This window comes from Eptatretus burgeri, chromosome 1 (assembly GCF_056783735.1).
Source record: "Eptatretus burgeri isolate ZD-2024b chromosome 1, Ebu_testis_v1, whole genome shotgun sequence".
Lineage (NCBI taxonomy): Eukaryota > Metazoa > Chordata > Myxini > Myxiniformes > Myxinidae > Eptatretus > Eptatretus burgeri.
Window position 1 is genome coordinate 12,520,163 of NC_140961.1, and position 15,000 is coordinate 12,535,162.

The 15,000-nt window shown below is 44.3% G+C and overlaps 1 long non-coding RNA gene across 1 annotated transcript in view; it reads right to left on the minus strand.

The window, feature by feature from the left end:
- LOC147033880 (uncharacterized) overlaps positions 1–9,971 on the minus strand; it is an 86,716-nt gene extending 76,745 nt beyond the window's left edge. Inside the window, exon 1 of the long non-coding RNA XR_015055851.1 lies at positions 6,265–9,971. This is a non-coding gene — a long non-coding RNA (uncharacterized LOC147033880). The remainder of the gene's footprint in view (positions 1–6,264) is intronic.
- Positions 9,972–15,000: the final 5,029 nt, after the last annotated feature.

Below are 15,000 nucleotides of genomic sequence, written 5' to 3' on the forward strand. Positions count from 1 at the left end.
TCTTGCTGTCGGATGAACCCCTGACCAACTTGGCATCAACCAGAGGATATTGCATGGCGCTGCAAAATGCTGTGGTAGCCCTTTTGGTTGTGTGCCCGTCACTTTGTGCAAGTCGCTGATTCTGGATCCAGCAAAAGGGCCCCAGATCATAACGCTTCCTCCTCCATGTTTGACAGTTGGTGTCACACCCCGAGGAACCATCCTTCCACCTACTCGATGGCGTACAAAAACCCTGCGTCATGAACTGAAGATTTCAAATTTGGATTCATCGGTTCCGTAAGACCTTCTTCCAGTTGTCAGTCGTCCACTGACAGGCGGTGCTTCATGGCCCAGGCAAGTCTCTTTTTCTTATTTTGTCATCTTCGCAATGGCTTTCTTACTGCCACTCGACCTGTCAAACCTGCAGCTCGAAGTCTTCTCTTCACAGTTGAAACTGAGACTTCCTTACTTCAACCAGTGTTAAGCTGTGCTTGAAGCTGCTGTCCTGTGAGCCACCTATCACGCAAGCTGTTGATTCTCAGAAACTTGTCTTCTGATTGTGTTGTGGCTTTGGGTCTGCAAGACCTCTTCCTGTCAGAGTTTCCTCCAGTTTCCAAGTGCTTTTTTATGGTGTAGAAAACAACTCACTGACACCTTGGCTTCCTTTGTATTTTATCTAAAGGAAAGACCGACATTTTTAAGGGTTATAATGGTCTGTCTGTCTTCCTTTGTTTCTTGTCTTTTTCTCGCCATTATGATAGCAATATAGTACTTCCTGCAGTGCAACATTGTCCAAATAATGCTTCAGAGGGTGTAGCAACACAATCTGTTCCAACACTGCTTTTATACAGACAGAGGGTTTGGAACTAATCAACCAAAGCTGGGACACCTGTAGGAATTGTTTGCATCCACTTTCCAGGTTTAATTTACTTCCATTGCTGCAGAACAGCTGCAGTTGCTAACCCATTACTTATTCCCTGAAAAGGGCCTTTTTAACAACTCTGACATTTACATTATTTTTCGGTTTTTGGTAAGCTAAACTTATTTTTTAACCTCTAGCAGTTTATCGCTTAGCTTTGTACCATTTCAGGTTATTCACTGGACTTGAACTGCATAAAATTCAGTGAAAACTGGAAAAATAGGGGTGTTCTTAAATTTTAGACTGGTAGTTTCTCTATATACGTGTGTGCAGAAGGTCTGTAGTGTATTGCACACACACACACACACACACACACACACACACACACACACACACACACACACACACACACACACACACACACACACACACACACACACACACACACACACACACACACACACACACACACACAACAAAAGACATACACATGGTTCAAACAACCCAAGTGCAGACTATACAAATGGACTTTACCTGATGGACAACATATAAATCAGATTGACGATATTCTCATGAATAGAAGATGAAAAAGTGCTTTGCAATCTGCCAACACACTGAATTCCTTGTGGCAAAACCACGAGTCAAATTGAGAAAGGTGAAATAAAAAAAAACTCTGGCCACATATGAATGACCTTGAAAGCGTATCTGAACAATGTGCAATAAAGATAAAAAAACAACCTTTTGCAGAGCTGGACTTGGGTGACAAGGCCAGATGAAATGTGTCCACAGGTTGAATACCTAAAAGAAGAGGACAAAAATAACATCCCAAAAGCAAGCAGAAAGAAGAAGGCTAAATGGCTGTCAGAAAGGCAATAAATATTAGACAGTAGAAGAGATATAACCAAAAGTACTTTGTTTTGTCGAGAGGACGTTAAGCTATTCTGAATTGAGAGAACGTTTAGCTATTCAGAATTGAGAGGACGTTAACCGGCAAAATGCCGACTTCCAACGTCAAGCTGGACATGTATAGAGATAGAAACTGACAACAGAGCAGTAAACTAGGAGATCATTTTTCAAATATCAGAGAGATATTTTCGGTTTCATGTGATTTCAGTGATTACACGGCAATGTTTCGGTCAAGGATTGAGGTTACTTTGAGTAGAACAAGAAAATAAATCTGAGAGAAGAAACATAGGTGAATGATGGAAGGATTATTCCGAAACTCTCCACAGTAAGTCCTCGCTTAGCATCATCCCGGTTAACATAGTTTCTCTCTACCATTTCGTCCCGATTAACAAGTCCTTGATGTATTGAGAATATTGTCGTGTCCAGGTGGTTAAAACCCGAACTGGAAGGATGGCAAAGCTTCTCTCTTGTAGGCTACAATCGAGGCTCGGAGATTAATGCATGTGCGTTAACGGGGCGCAATGGCGGAGACACGATCCACCCAGGAGGAGTACGGGGAGGAGCACAGCACAAGGGCGCTGCACCTGGACAGCACAATGCTACAGTGTCTCAAAAGGAATACATTTAATGAAAAAGTAAAACAAATATTCACAAAGGATGATAATTCAAAAGGAAATAATAATATGAAATATATAAATCCTACAGTCGAGGCCTCACACACGGACTCATATACAGACAATGGGGAAACAAAATAAAAAGAAAAACCCTCCTTTCAACTATTGCTGCACTTAGCTTGGCCCAGAGCTGATCCTTGCGGAACTGGAATCGAGGCGCTTCTCTCCTAGGGCAGCGAGGAGGGGTAGCAAAAAGGGCTATCCGGGAGTTTGGTATGGGGCTCGGGTGTGCATTTTGACTCATGAGAGGGAGCCTGTGAGTGTCAAGGAAAGTCTGTTGCTATTCAACATTTAGACTGCACTCGGAGCACCTTCAGGGCTGGGGTTCCGGCTCAGGGAGCATTCCCCTATGTTGAGTCAGGAGCTTCGACCCGTGCCAAACCGGATGGGCAACAGAGACAATTTCCGGCCCCGGAGCCTGGCAGGACGTGGGTAGTGCCGCTGTGGCCCAATAGAGAAGAAGGATTTGGGTCACAGCACGTTGCTTTGGGTCATCACCCCACACTTTGCCAGGGGCTTATAAAAGGGGAGCACGGAGCTGTTAGCTCTCTTCTCTTCGTTGCCGCTTCTTCGGTGCCTCCCCTTCGCTGCCTCTTTGCTCACAGTCCCGCACTTGGTGTGCTTAGCGGGTGTGCTCTTGGTGTGCTTGGTGTCCTGGCGATTGCCAGGACGTGCTTCCTCTTGAGAGCCTGATCCGGGGCGACTACCAAGACTCCTTGCCGTGCTGTTCACGTTACACCACCCCCGTGCAGACACAGATGGACCAGTGTGGAGCACACATTGCCATGAGCCCTGGAAAAGTGATTAAGAAGGAGATAACGTGCCACATCTCGAGGTGGGAATGCTCCGGCGGAGTGTCCCACGGAGGTACACGCTACACAAACGGACCTATACACGGCTAGGTTAGGGATCTTTCTCCTTATGCATCTTCTCTCCTCTCTCTCTTTCTCTATCCACCTCTACATCCCGTCTTCTTTGGATGCACAAAGAGTATCATTACTGACTCACAATCCTATTTTCCTCTGGCACGACACCGCACACCCCACATTGCACGACACCACACCTCCCACTCCCACACCTTAGACACCACCAGTATTCCTCCCACCTACCTTCCCCTAAGCGTTCCGGGTTGCGTTGGTATGCTGACCGCACCAGGTATTGGGAGGCCGTTTATCCTCATCTGCTCTCTTTCTCTCTGGGCTATATCTAGTCTTCCGTGGGTGTGTGTGTGTGTGTGTGTGTGTGTGTGTGTGTGTGTGTGTGTGTGTGTGTGTGTGTGTGTGTGTGTGTGTGTGTGTGTGTGTGTGTGTGTGTGTGTGTGTGTGTGTGTGTGTGTGTGTGTGTGTGTGTGTGTGTGTGTGTGTGTGTGTGTGTGTGTGTGTGTGTGTGTAATGGGGCCTGTCCGAGTTAAGTTACGATTGTCGAAGTTATAACAGGATTACTCTGCTTTGTGTCTGCTTTTGTAAGATTGCTTGCCTTTTGCCACACTCCACTAATTGCTTGCTCTCCCCTGCTGTATATTCAAATAAATCCAATTCACTGTGCCACATACTTTTACTCACCATTGTAAATAAATGCTTTGTATAGAAATGTTCCCAGCCCGCTTTTGTCTTTTTCTCCATTGGTCCAGCATGGTTCGCACCTTTATTTAGCCGGGACGTTCTCCCCAAACAATGCGTTTCTGAGCCAGTACATGCTTGGCAGTTCCGCTCGGCTGCATCTGATCTGGTAAGGTGATCCGGTTTGAGCAAGTCCGTATCGAGGGCATGTCCCCCGGTAATTAGGTCACATGATCTTAAGGTAAACGGTATTCATTAGAAGGAGGACCCCAAGTCACGTGGTTGAGTTATTGGCATTCACTGTCGAATAGTGACCCGCCGCATTGCGAAGTTATTCGTGTGCGACGACCTGCAATTCTGGAGAGTCTGGTGGGAACCAGAGGTAGTTCACCCCTCGTGGTCTTCGCCTCCGACCCCAGGTCCACAACAGCACACATATATATATATATATATATATATATATATATATATATATATATATATATATATATACATACATACACATATATATATATATATATATATATATATATATATATATATATATATATATATATATATATATATATATATATATATATATATATATATATATATATATATATATATATATATATATATATATATATATATATATATATATATATATATATATATACATACATATATACATATTATATATATATATGTATACACTGGCACAAAATTATTTAACTATTTTGGAGACATAACATGGGAACTTTGACTTCCATCATATAAATGCAGGTGCAGCAACCAGCTCATCCTAAGGATGGCCTACTTTGCGATGCAGCATTCTCTTGCTGGCAAACGCACCAGAAAAGTAACCATCAGTTAGGTCTGATGATGATTAGAGTCAACTCCAGACGAGACAGCTCAATGAAGACCAACAATGGTTTCCTGTCTCTCATTCACATACATGTTCACATAAACACCGTTCCTAATGCTTTTTGTGGTACCTGTACAAGCTCGTACGTAAGCTTGCACAGAATAAAAGATTACAGGATCACTGCAGGCAAAGGCAAGCCCATCGAAAGTTTAAACAGAGGCTGCGTGCAGATTGAATTTAAGATTCACAGCTATACTCATAGGTCTAAGCAAAGCATTTGAACCGATAATTGCAAAGCTCGAATAAGGATGAAGCTAGATAAACCTCCAAAGGTCGTCGTAGCCACCCAAGCATAGCTACATGGCAGGCTCAAGGAAGGATGAAGATAAACCCCCACAGGTGTTTTTTTTTTCTTCTTTCTTTTCTTTAGAGGAGCCAGGCTCATGGAAGAGCAAGGTAGAACTGACAGTGTTTTGAAGGGATTGAACAAACACGAAAAGGGGAGAGGGAGGAGAGAGGAAACACAAACTAGCAAATAAAATGTTTGAGTTAGGAAAGGTTAATAGGGGTAATAAATATCATGAGTTAGAATCAGGGATGATGAGAGATGGCAGTGTATTGCTTGTTTGAAACCCTGGAGGAAAGACTGAGGGTTCCAAAGATGGCAGAAGCACAAGGAACAAAGGAGTTAAGGTGTGAATTCAGTCTGGATTTTGAAAGTTTAATCAGGAGAGGGTTCATGGAAGAACACGTGATTCCCAGAGTAGATATAGGAGTAGCAGAGGAAGCAATGTTGGAGAATAGATGGTAGAAAACAGTGACCACCGACTTGCCTGCGGTGTGAGAGAAACGACCGTTCTTCAACCGACATCCCGGGAGATTGCAAATAATTTTGAGAGCTTTATATTCCACAGAATCCAGGAGAGACAGATGTGATCATGGAGCACCATCCCATAGTGGAGAGCAGTACTTCATTGAGCTATGGATGAAGGTATTGTAGAATCTTATGCATTCTGATTTTGCAACGATGTTTGTCCAAACTCTGCATCTGGCTTTGGAGGCCAGCATTGCTAAGTGGTTTGCCAAGGAATAGTCATGGCTGTTGGTGAGGCCAGAAAGTTCAAGATACTGAACCTCTTCCAGTGGATGACCAAGGAAATAGAGAAGTCGGTTCGTTTGATGATCCTTTTAGAGCAATAGGGCGAGAGCCGGTGATATCAGAGCAAAGTCTTCTTCGCCATCAGAGCAAAGCCATGTAGTCGACTCAATAAGGATGAAGGCCAAAGCTCTAAGTATCAGTGAGTATTTTCCACAAACTCTTGACAAGCCTCAAGAAAGATGCTGCACACAGGTTCATGGTATAATATAAAATGCTTTCAGGGGATTTCATCACAAAATGACGTCATTTCTATAAAGTGCCAGAGGTTCGATCATACTAACCTCTCCTGAGAGATGAGGAAACTCGACCAAGCACGAACCCTGCCAAGAAAGCTCGACAATAGAATGGAGCACTTCACCTCCCACCCAGGGTCTCCTGGAAAGTCCAGATTACATCACGAGTCAAACATTCGCATAAAAATTTACAGACAATGTAAAACCAATAAAACATTCAAAAAATTTTCAGGTCATTCCATTAACATGGTGTTTCCACACAACTAAATGCAACTCCTAATATAACTTAATCGATTTACATTTTGACTCATTTATATAATAAAATGTGATTCATCACAATACAAAGTTCTTCCATTTTCTCAAATATTCTGTTCCATTCGAGACTTTCTGTGGGACAGGGTACCATATTACATATTTTTGTGTGTATGATCAATGAACACTCTTGAGTACCTGCATACACTCCTGGAGGACATTGGAACTTTTGAAACATTGGTTAGAATACTGTATTCCCGTTTACAGTATCACCACATACTTTCCATTGGCTCTCCTTCAAACCTCATTTTGACTTTACTTTCCCCTCCCACTTCACACCCTTCTTGCACCTTGCATATCGCTATCTCTATCTCTATAAGTGCATAATACTGCATTACCAAACCTTTATTTTCTTCTCCCAGTGATCTGAGGCTGGTGGAGGAGCTTGCACATAAATCACATGCAGGACAAAGACATTAGTACACATTAGTGTACTTCATACATTAATTACAGGGTAATATTGTCAGGTCAGGCAAGATTAGATCTGTGACTTGCTACAGGTACCATGTAAACCTGTACTAATCAGTTTTATGGTCGGGTTGTCGGCGATTAAACTGTCTCCTCTGCCAGGTGTCCTTTTGAGGAGGGTCTATAGATATGGACACCCAGCAGAAATAAAAATAACACCTGTCAAAGGGTGGATGAGCTCCTTATGAGCCAATGGACATCCATTTCTAGTGTCCAACTGTTGTGTCTGCGGACTTCGTCGTGCAGTAAGGTTACTTTTTTTTTTAGGAAGTTGGTGGCAGGATTTGCACTCTGGCCATCACAAAACCCAAAAACGCAAAGAAAACTGAAAACCCTCTCCAGGGGAGTACCTTTTTTGGACAGATTGGGGATACAAAGAAGGATCACTGGAATGGTTAAGAAGAGGCCAGCTCAATTGGGACAGAGAACAAATCATAATAAATGCCCAAGACCAAGGACACTACACAAAAGGCTTTTCAAAAAAATGGAAGGACTGAGCCAATCAGACAAGTGTAGATTTTGCAATATAGAAACACAAAGCACGAGTCACCTCCTATCGGGATGTAAAAAAGCTCATGTCAGAACAGCTGTACACACAAAGGCACAACAAGGTATGTGGAGTAATCCACTGACACATCTGCAGAAATTTCAATATCCCAGTTCCACAAAACTCGATCATGAAAACACAAACCAAAAGCAATCATTGAAAGCAAGGACATAATGCTCACGTACGACCTGATCATCCCATCCAGCATAAACATCGAAAACAAAACACTGCAACCGGACATAGTACTCAGATACAAAAAGGAAAATAAGGCATTGTTAATTGAGGTTTCAGTGCGCAGTGATTTTGGTCTAAACAACACAGAAATCAAGAAAATGACCAAATATCAAGACCTCACAAATGAAGTGAAAACATCCTGGAACTTGAAGAGTGATGAAATTGTAACTGTGATAATTGGAGCAATGGGAATGATAAAGAATAACCTCACAAAAATCCTACAAAGCATCCATGGGAATATTACCGCAGACGAACTACAGTTGGAAACTGTCCAGGGCTTAGTGACGATCCTGAAAAGAGCTCTCAGAACAAAGCACTGAGAACACAACACAACTTCACAACTGCGGCCATGAATCATGATCCTTCACCGAAACTACGGTGGATACTTTGAGTCCTGGAAGGACTCCAATTCCACCTTCTGAAACCCCAATTATGGAGATAACAATCAATGGCACACACACATACACACACACACACACACACACACACACACACACACACACACACACACACACACACACACACACACCTCTGATTGTACTACATCGATATCTATGACGGAAATAGTGCCACTTTTGGTGGTAGCCAAAATTAAAAATTATCCTCCTCACAAAATAATGGAACCTCAAAATTATGATATCGATGGAGTATGATATGTTGTGATCAATGAAATTTCTTTCAAAAATGACAAAAATTATAAAGTGCATTTCAATTAATGTGCCACAACACATGGCCCACCAGAGGTGGGTCAAGAAGGGTGCTTGCTTGCAACACCAAAGGAGTACTAGCATGTAAGAATGATAACTGGAAATGAAAAGTTCATATCCACCTTGAGTTACAGCATCCAGCTCCTTTGTAGGTTCACCTGCAGGTAAGATCTCGCTGTGGGGTGGGTTTCACTGTAGCCTGGACTGGTAATCATCACAAATATGAAATGCAGAACTCATTTTGGCATGTTTATCCATGCAATTTGGTTTGGTGTGAAAACTGGTGTCTCATATAGTCTTCTGCATCTGTTGGAAATTCTTAGCATCCATATTTTCTTGACAAAAAGAGCAATTGCATCAAACAAGTTAACTGAATGTTAAACTTATCATTCATACACATCTGTAATGTCTCCATAAAATCGACGGATCAAGCAGGTGTTTGTTATCAGCACTCAACACATCGTGCAGTCCTTAACAAGACAACACAAATAAGATCCGTAAGGAATCGAGCAATAAACATTCAATGAACAACCAATGGTTCCTAAGCGTCCAAAAGAATAATAAACAAGAGGGATCAATGCCTCATTTGGAGCTCGTGGTGTGCCTCACATGCACGGCATACCAAGCGGTTGGGACGTGCAATCCCTGCCTGGGGAGGGCAGGAACTGCCGATGTGCCAGTCAGTGATTACGCGTGCGCCCATGGGGTTTAAGCGTGTCTCGAAGAATATTTAAAGAGTAACTGCCAGCTTTCGAAGGGAGAATTAATCTTGGGAAATGGTCATGATCTGAGCTGAGAAAAGTGCAGATTGAAAGAATCAAGATATCGACTGCAGTGCTCGACAAGCCCGCCATTGCTAGGTCACAGCTGATGCCGAGCTAAAACTGTATGGTTATCGCTACAGTACCGTGCAAGCTTGCTTTCATGGTAGAGCAGACGAAATAGGTACGGTTCCTAAATTAGTAAACTATGTACCCTCAACGTACGAGTACATAGATAGACACAGGCTTGAGGAACAGGTTGAAAATATATGCCGATAAGTGACCAAAGTGCAAAAATGGAATAAGATCAGTCAAAAAAACAAATAATAATGACAGATTAATTGTGAACTAATCAAGACCACTGCACAGAAAGAGGTTACATACATTTTTACAAGTTTATATCAGCACTACGGCAGTTCCTTTGCTGATAAATGCCATGATATTGTTTAAAAGGTTAAAATATCTCAAAAGCAAAACATGAACTTTAGCCTTAAAACCAAAGTACATGGTTAGTTCATCTACACAATATTCATGCCCCTTTTCCACAAGGTCAAACTGCTTGGTTATGCAATTAAACCAGCCAGACTGGGCATCCTTCATCATTCCAAGTCATACATTGAAACTAACTACAAGGCCTTTGTTGGTACCTAAAAAGAATCAATCTATCTATCTATCACTCACTCACTCACTCACTCACTCACTCACTCACTCACTCACTCTCTTCCTCTCTCTCTCTTCCTCTCTCTCTTCCTCTCTCTCTCTCTTCCTCTCTCTCTTCCTCTCTCTCTCTCTCTCTCTTCCTCTCTCTCTCTCTCTCTCTCTCTCTCTCTCTCTCTCTCTCTCTCTCTCTCTCTCTCTCTCTCTCTCTCTCTCTCTCTCTCTCTCTCTCTCTCTCTCTCTCTCTCTCTCTCTCTCTCTCTCTCTCTCTCTCTCTCTCTCTCTCTCTCTCTCTCTCTCTCTCTCTCTCTCTCTCTCTCTCTCTCTCTCTCTCTCTCTCTCTCTCTCTCTCTCTCTCTCTCTCTCTCTCTCTCTCTCTCTCTCTCTCTCTCTCTCTCTCTCTCTCTCTCTCTCTCTCTCTCTCTCTCTCTCTCTCTCTCTCTCTCTCTCTCTCTCTCTCTCTCTCTCTCTCTCTCTCTCTCTCTCTCTCTCTCTCTCTCTCTCTCTCTCTCTCTCTCTCTCTCTCTCTCTCTCTCTCTCTCTCTCTCTCTCTCTCTCTCTCTCTCTCTCTCTCTCTCTCTCTCTCTCTCTCTCTCTCTCTCTCTCTCTCTCTCTCTCTCTCTCTCTCTCTCTCTCTCTTCCTCTCTCTCTCTCTCTTCCTCTCTCTCTCTTCCTCTCTCTCTCTCTCTCTCTTCCTCTCTCTCTCTGACTCTCAACCTCAACATGAAGGCAAGCTCTCTACATTATTGGAATCTCACGCAGGGGCCAAAGCACAAGACCTGTTTGTTGTTCTCACATCACATCCAGTTCAGTGATGTCTGGGTTTTTTTTTTTTTTAACCAACTCTCTTCTGGGGTAGCTTCCTCTGTTCTCTCAGCCCTCTGACTCTCCCCAACTTCTTCCAAATGCACCAGTTCCTCTAATAATCCCCTTCTGGTTAAACTCCTAAAATCCAGACTGACTGCACATCTCAGCTCTTTTGTTCCTCTTTTCTCCTATGAATGGAATCGCCCTCCTCAGTCTGTTCAATCACACTCTTCCCTCAAGTCCTTCAGAGAGAGAGAGAGAGAGAGAGAGAGAGAGAGAGAGAGAGAGAGAGAGAGAGAGAGAGAGAGAGAGAGATGTAAATGGAGTCATCATTGTTTGGATGACAGTTCAGCACACAAATGAACAAGAGGTGGGAGTGGAGGGGAAGTCACAACCAGAGGTACTCCTGGGGTTTGGAAATGTAAGAGCAGTACACGGAGAGTGAGAAAGTTATTTTTCTTGATGGAGTCCTTGATGTAAAGTGCAATTGGATGGGGTTCAGGCCTATCAAACCGGAAGAGACAATCGCCAGAGGGACACATAAAGGAGTCTGGGACATCCTGTGAGAGGAAGGATTCTGTTAAACAGATGATGTCCGGTTTATTGACAGTGGCTGAGATTGAGAGATTTGTCAAGTTGTGCCAGAGGCCTCGGTGGTTTGAGGTCCACGCACTTACGGATATGGGAACATTGGCAGGATGCAATAATGTGGAGAAGGGGTGGAGGAACTTGAGAAAGGTGTGGGGGAACTTAGAGAGGGGGTGCATAACGGGGAAGCTGAGAAATAGCAAGAGGGCAGGGGCGAGGGGGGAGTTTGGAGAGGGGCAGGGCAAGAGAGAAGATGGCAGGAGGTGAGATGAGGGGGGAAGATGGGAGGGGGCAGTGCAAGAGGGATGATAGGGGTGAGTGTAATTAGAGGCTGAGAGGAGGTGGGGTGAGGGAGAAGCAGAAAAGGGGGACACAAGGTGGCAGGATGCTGAAGAGGGGGATACACAGAAGGTGTGGAGTTGGGAGGGTGTGATGTTGAGGAGATGACGAGGGGGAGGTTACTGACATGGACGATTTTGACACCGTTCATGGAAATAGATTTATGGATGTTAATGTAGCTAGATCTTGGGCATATATTTAAGAAAATGAACCTTCCTGTGCCTACTCTAGCACAGTTGGTGGATGCTTTGCACCAGGAATAGCAACAACTCTCTTTGAATCAAATTTAGCTGGTTATTCAGGAGATGAGTATTTCAGCAGTCATTCATTCCCATATGTCTGGTGTTGGCTAAATAGTTAGGATGGTGGGCTTGGGATCCTGGGGTCCCGAGTTCATATCCTGCTCATCCGTTGAATTAATACCAGGTGGGGTTGACTCAGCCTGTCATCCTTCTGAAGTTGGCAAAAGGAGTACCAGCTTGCTGGGATGATTGAGCCATTTGAGTATCCTGTGTCGGGGTGGCGACCTGTCCAGGATCATGCCCAATAGCCCAGGAAACTGCTTTGGCAGCAGTGATGCTCTATACAGAGTATGGTCGCCATGGATGGATGGATTTGTTCTCATGATGCTTACACACAATGACCTTTTCAGACATTAATCTTGCTGTGACATCACTGGATGTCATTATTGACGAGTCTTCAGCACTATAATCACACAATATGTTACCATTAGCCTCATTCTAAAGTAATCGTGTTTTTGATGGAAAACAGTGCCATTACAAACATTCTCATTTTGCGATTTTAGAAAATCCACAAAACCCCTGAATTTGTCCAAAATGCACATCTTGCCAATGTATGGTTTTATTTTTGATAAACGGTAGTTTCTGAATAATTTCTCAGTTTTGCTACAATCCAGAAAAATGCATCACATGCTTAACTTTTCTCCATGCGAATATAAACACATTTAGGATACCGTAGACCGTAGATAACTTGTCTACTTTTCCTGAAAGACGCCGTAGGATCTTTAACGTCCACCAGGTAATGTGAACAGACAAGACACCTGGCTTAACATCCACCCAAAGAAGGGCTCATTTAGCAATGCAAATAATTTAAATCCTAAATTGTGTTGAAGGCAGAGTACAGCTCGACGTTTTGAAAAACAACACTTGGCCAGGCCAATCCCCATATTTATTATCCACCAAGCTTCTGTTGGATGAACGACAGATTGTTGCACATAATGCAAAACAAATATTCAATCTCACTACATCTGAGACTTCCATTCATACAAATCTATTTTATGAAACCACAATGCCGAGACTATGTGAAACTATTATAGAAATACAGAGGGCTATTCAGTCAAAATAAGACGCCATTTCCATACCAATGTGTTCAATATTGTTGCAGTGCGGGTGCGTCGGCCACGAGCCGACCGCTCTGACCGAGCCGCAAGTCGAGTCGGCCCGACCGATCGCCCGGAATATAGATCGCCATCCGGATAACTCCAACGCCGACAGGTCCTCGTGCAAGAACCGAAATACGCCAATGGGCAGACCACGTGGGGTAGGGTCGATTGCCAATCTTCAATTTACCTAAATACCCACGTGATCCAACTACCGGGTTATTCCACCCTCGACGGAACTCGAACGGAACAAGCCGCTGAGGCGAGCCTTTCCCGTGCGCAATTCCGAGCGGCTTAATCGCCGAGAACCGTCGATCCGAACGTTCCCCTTTTACGGCAAACCAACGGCTTTCTAACTATCAACACACAAAATGCTCAGTCAATGAAAGAATCAACGTGACGAGCTGAAAACATTTAACAATTGGGGTATTTATTAATAATAATGGGGAACTAGGGAAGCACGTAAGAGCATAACTATACCGACAATACGAAATGCAATGCAAACATTTGCAGCACACAAAGCACTTAACAATTTCCTACTTATTAGACGGGCCCACGGACACACGTACACACACACACACCCAAGAAGTGGTGGCTGATGCCTTTAACAACGGACTCCAGCTCGGAGGGACAGATGAGCTGAAACCCAGAACCTATCTCGAACCTCTCCACCTCGTGTGGTCTTCCAGCTGTTCAGACCCGGGCTCCAGCGAGAGTGAGCTGGATCCAATCGCCGTGAGCCGCGATCCTTCCCGAGCTCCAGCGAATCCTCTCGCGCTTCCAAACACGTGCTGGTGAGATGAGGCGCCGATCCTTCCCGTCGATGCGTCGCTATCTCGAAGAACCGCCTCCAAGATGAGGCCGATGAGTCGCACCAAGCCGGGAACCAAGCGGAGAACAAAGAGCTCCACGAACCAAGAACTCCGAGCCGAGCAACCAGCTCAACTCTCTTCCGATGAACAAAGCCTCTCTCAACACGAACCAAGAACTCCGAGCCGAGCAACCAGCTCAACTCTCTTCCGATGAACAAAGCCTCTCTCAACACGAACCAAGAACTCCGAGCCGAGCAACCAGCTCAACTCTCTTCCGATGAACAAAGCAGACCCTCTTCGCCGAACCAAGCCAGAGCCCAAAAAGCGAACCGAGCCAAGCAGAACGCGAAGGTCTGCTGAAAAGCCAAGCCGAAGCAAAAAGCTCTCCAAAAAGCCTCCAAAGCAGAAAGCTTACTAAAAGCCTTCAAAAAGCCTCCTCCCTAACCCAAGCGAAAGCAGAAGCCGAAGCTCTACTGAAAGCCAGCCTGAACAAAGCAGAGTATCCCCTTTTTATTCCTATCCACCCCCTCCCCCGCTCCCGGCGTGACTCATGCCCTCGTGATCCACCCCCCACTCAACCACGGGTGGGAGGGAGTTGTTGACGTCATGAATCACGGGACAGGAGGGCTCTTCTTCCTCTTCGCAGAAGAGGGGGAGGGGCGTCTCCATTGTGTTATGATCGCTCCCTAACTATTAAATTGAATCTCGCAGCGCACTTAATCGATTTCTGCCCATTAAACAATCGAAGCTGAACTATTTAGGGAACATGAACTTATCGGCATAACTGAGCAAAAGGAACCTGTATGTTGAGTGCGATTGAATTCCCAAATTCGTAACAATATGTTTGATCGTCAGGTTACAATTTATCGCAATGTGATTCCTATTCAACAGATTTATCAGTTTTCCATAAACTTATGTTTGCGTTTGAATCCCCTCGCCCTGACCATTTGCCCCTCGACCCTACCACACACCGTCACCCTACCGCATGCCTCTCGCCCCAAACACATTCCCTTCACCTCAACAGTACACCCCTTGCTCCAACCGTGTGCCACTCACCACAAACACGTACCCTCACTCCAATATATTAATGAAAGCATCCGACCTCAGATGAACTTGAACACCAAATGAAGTCTTTAATTGAGCTTACCACGTA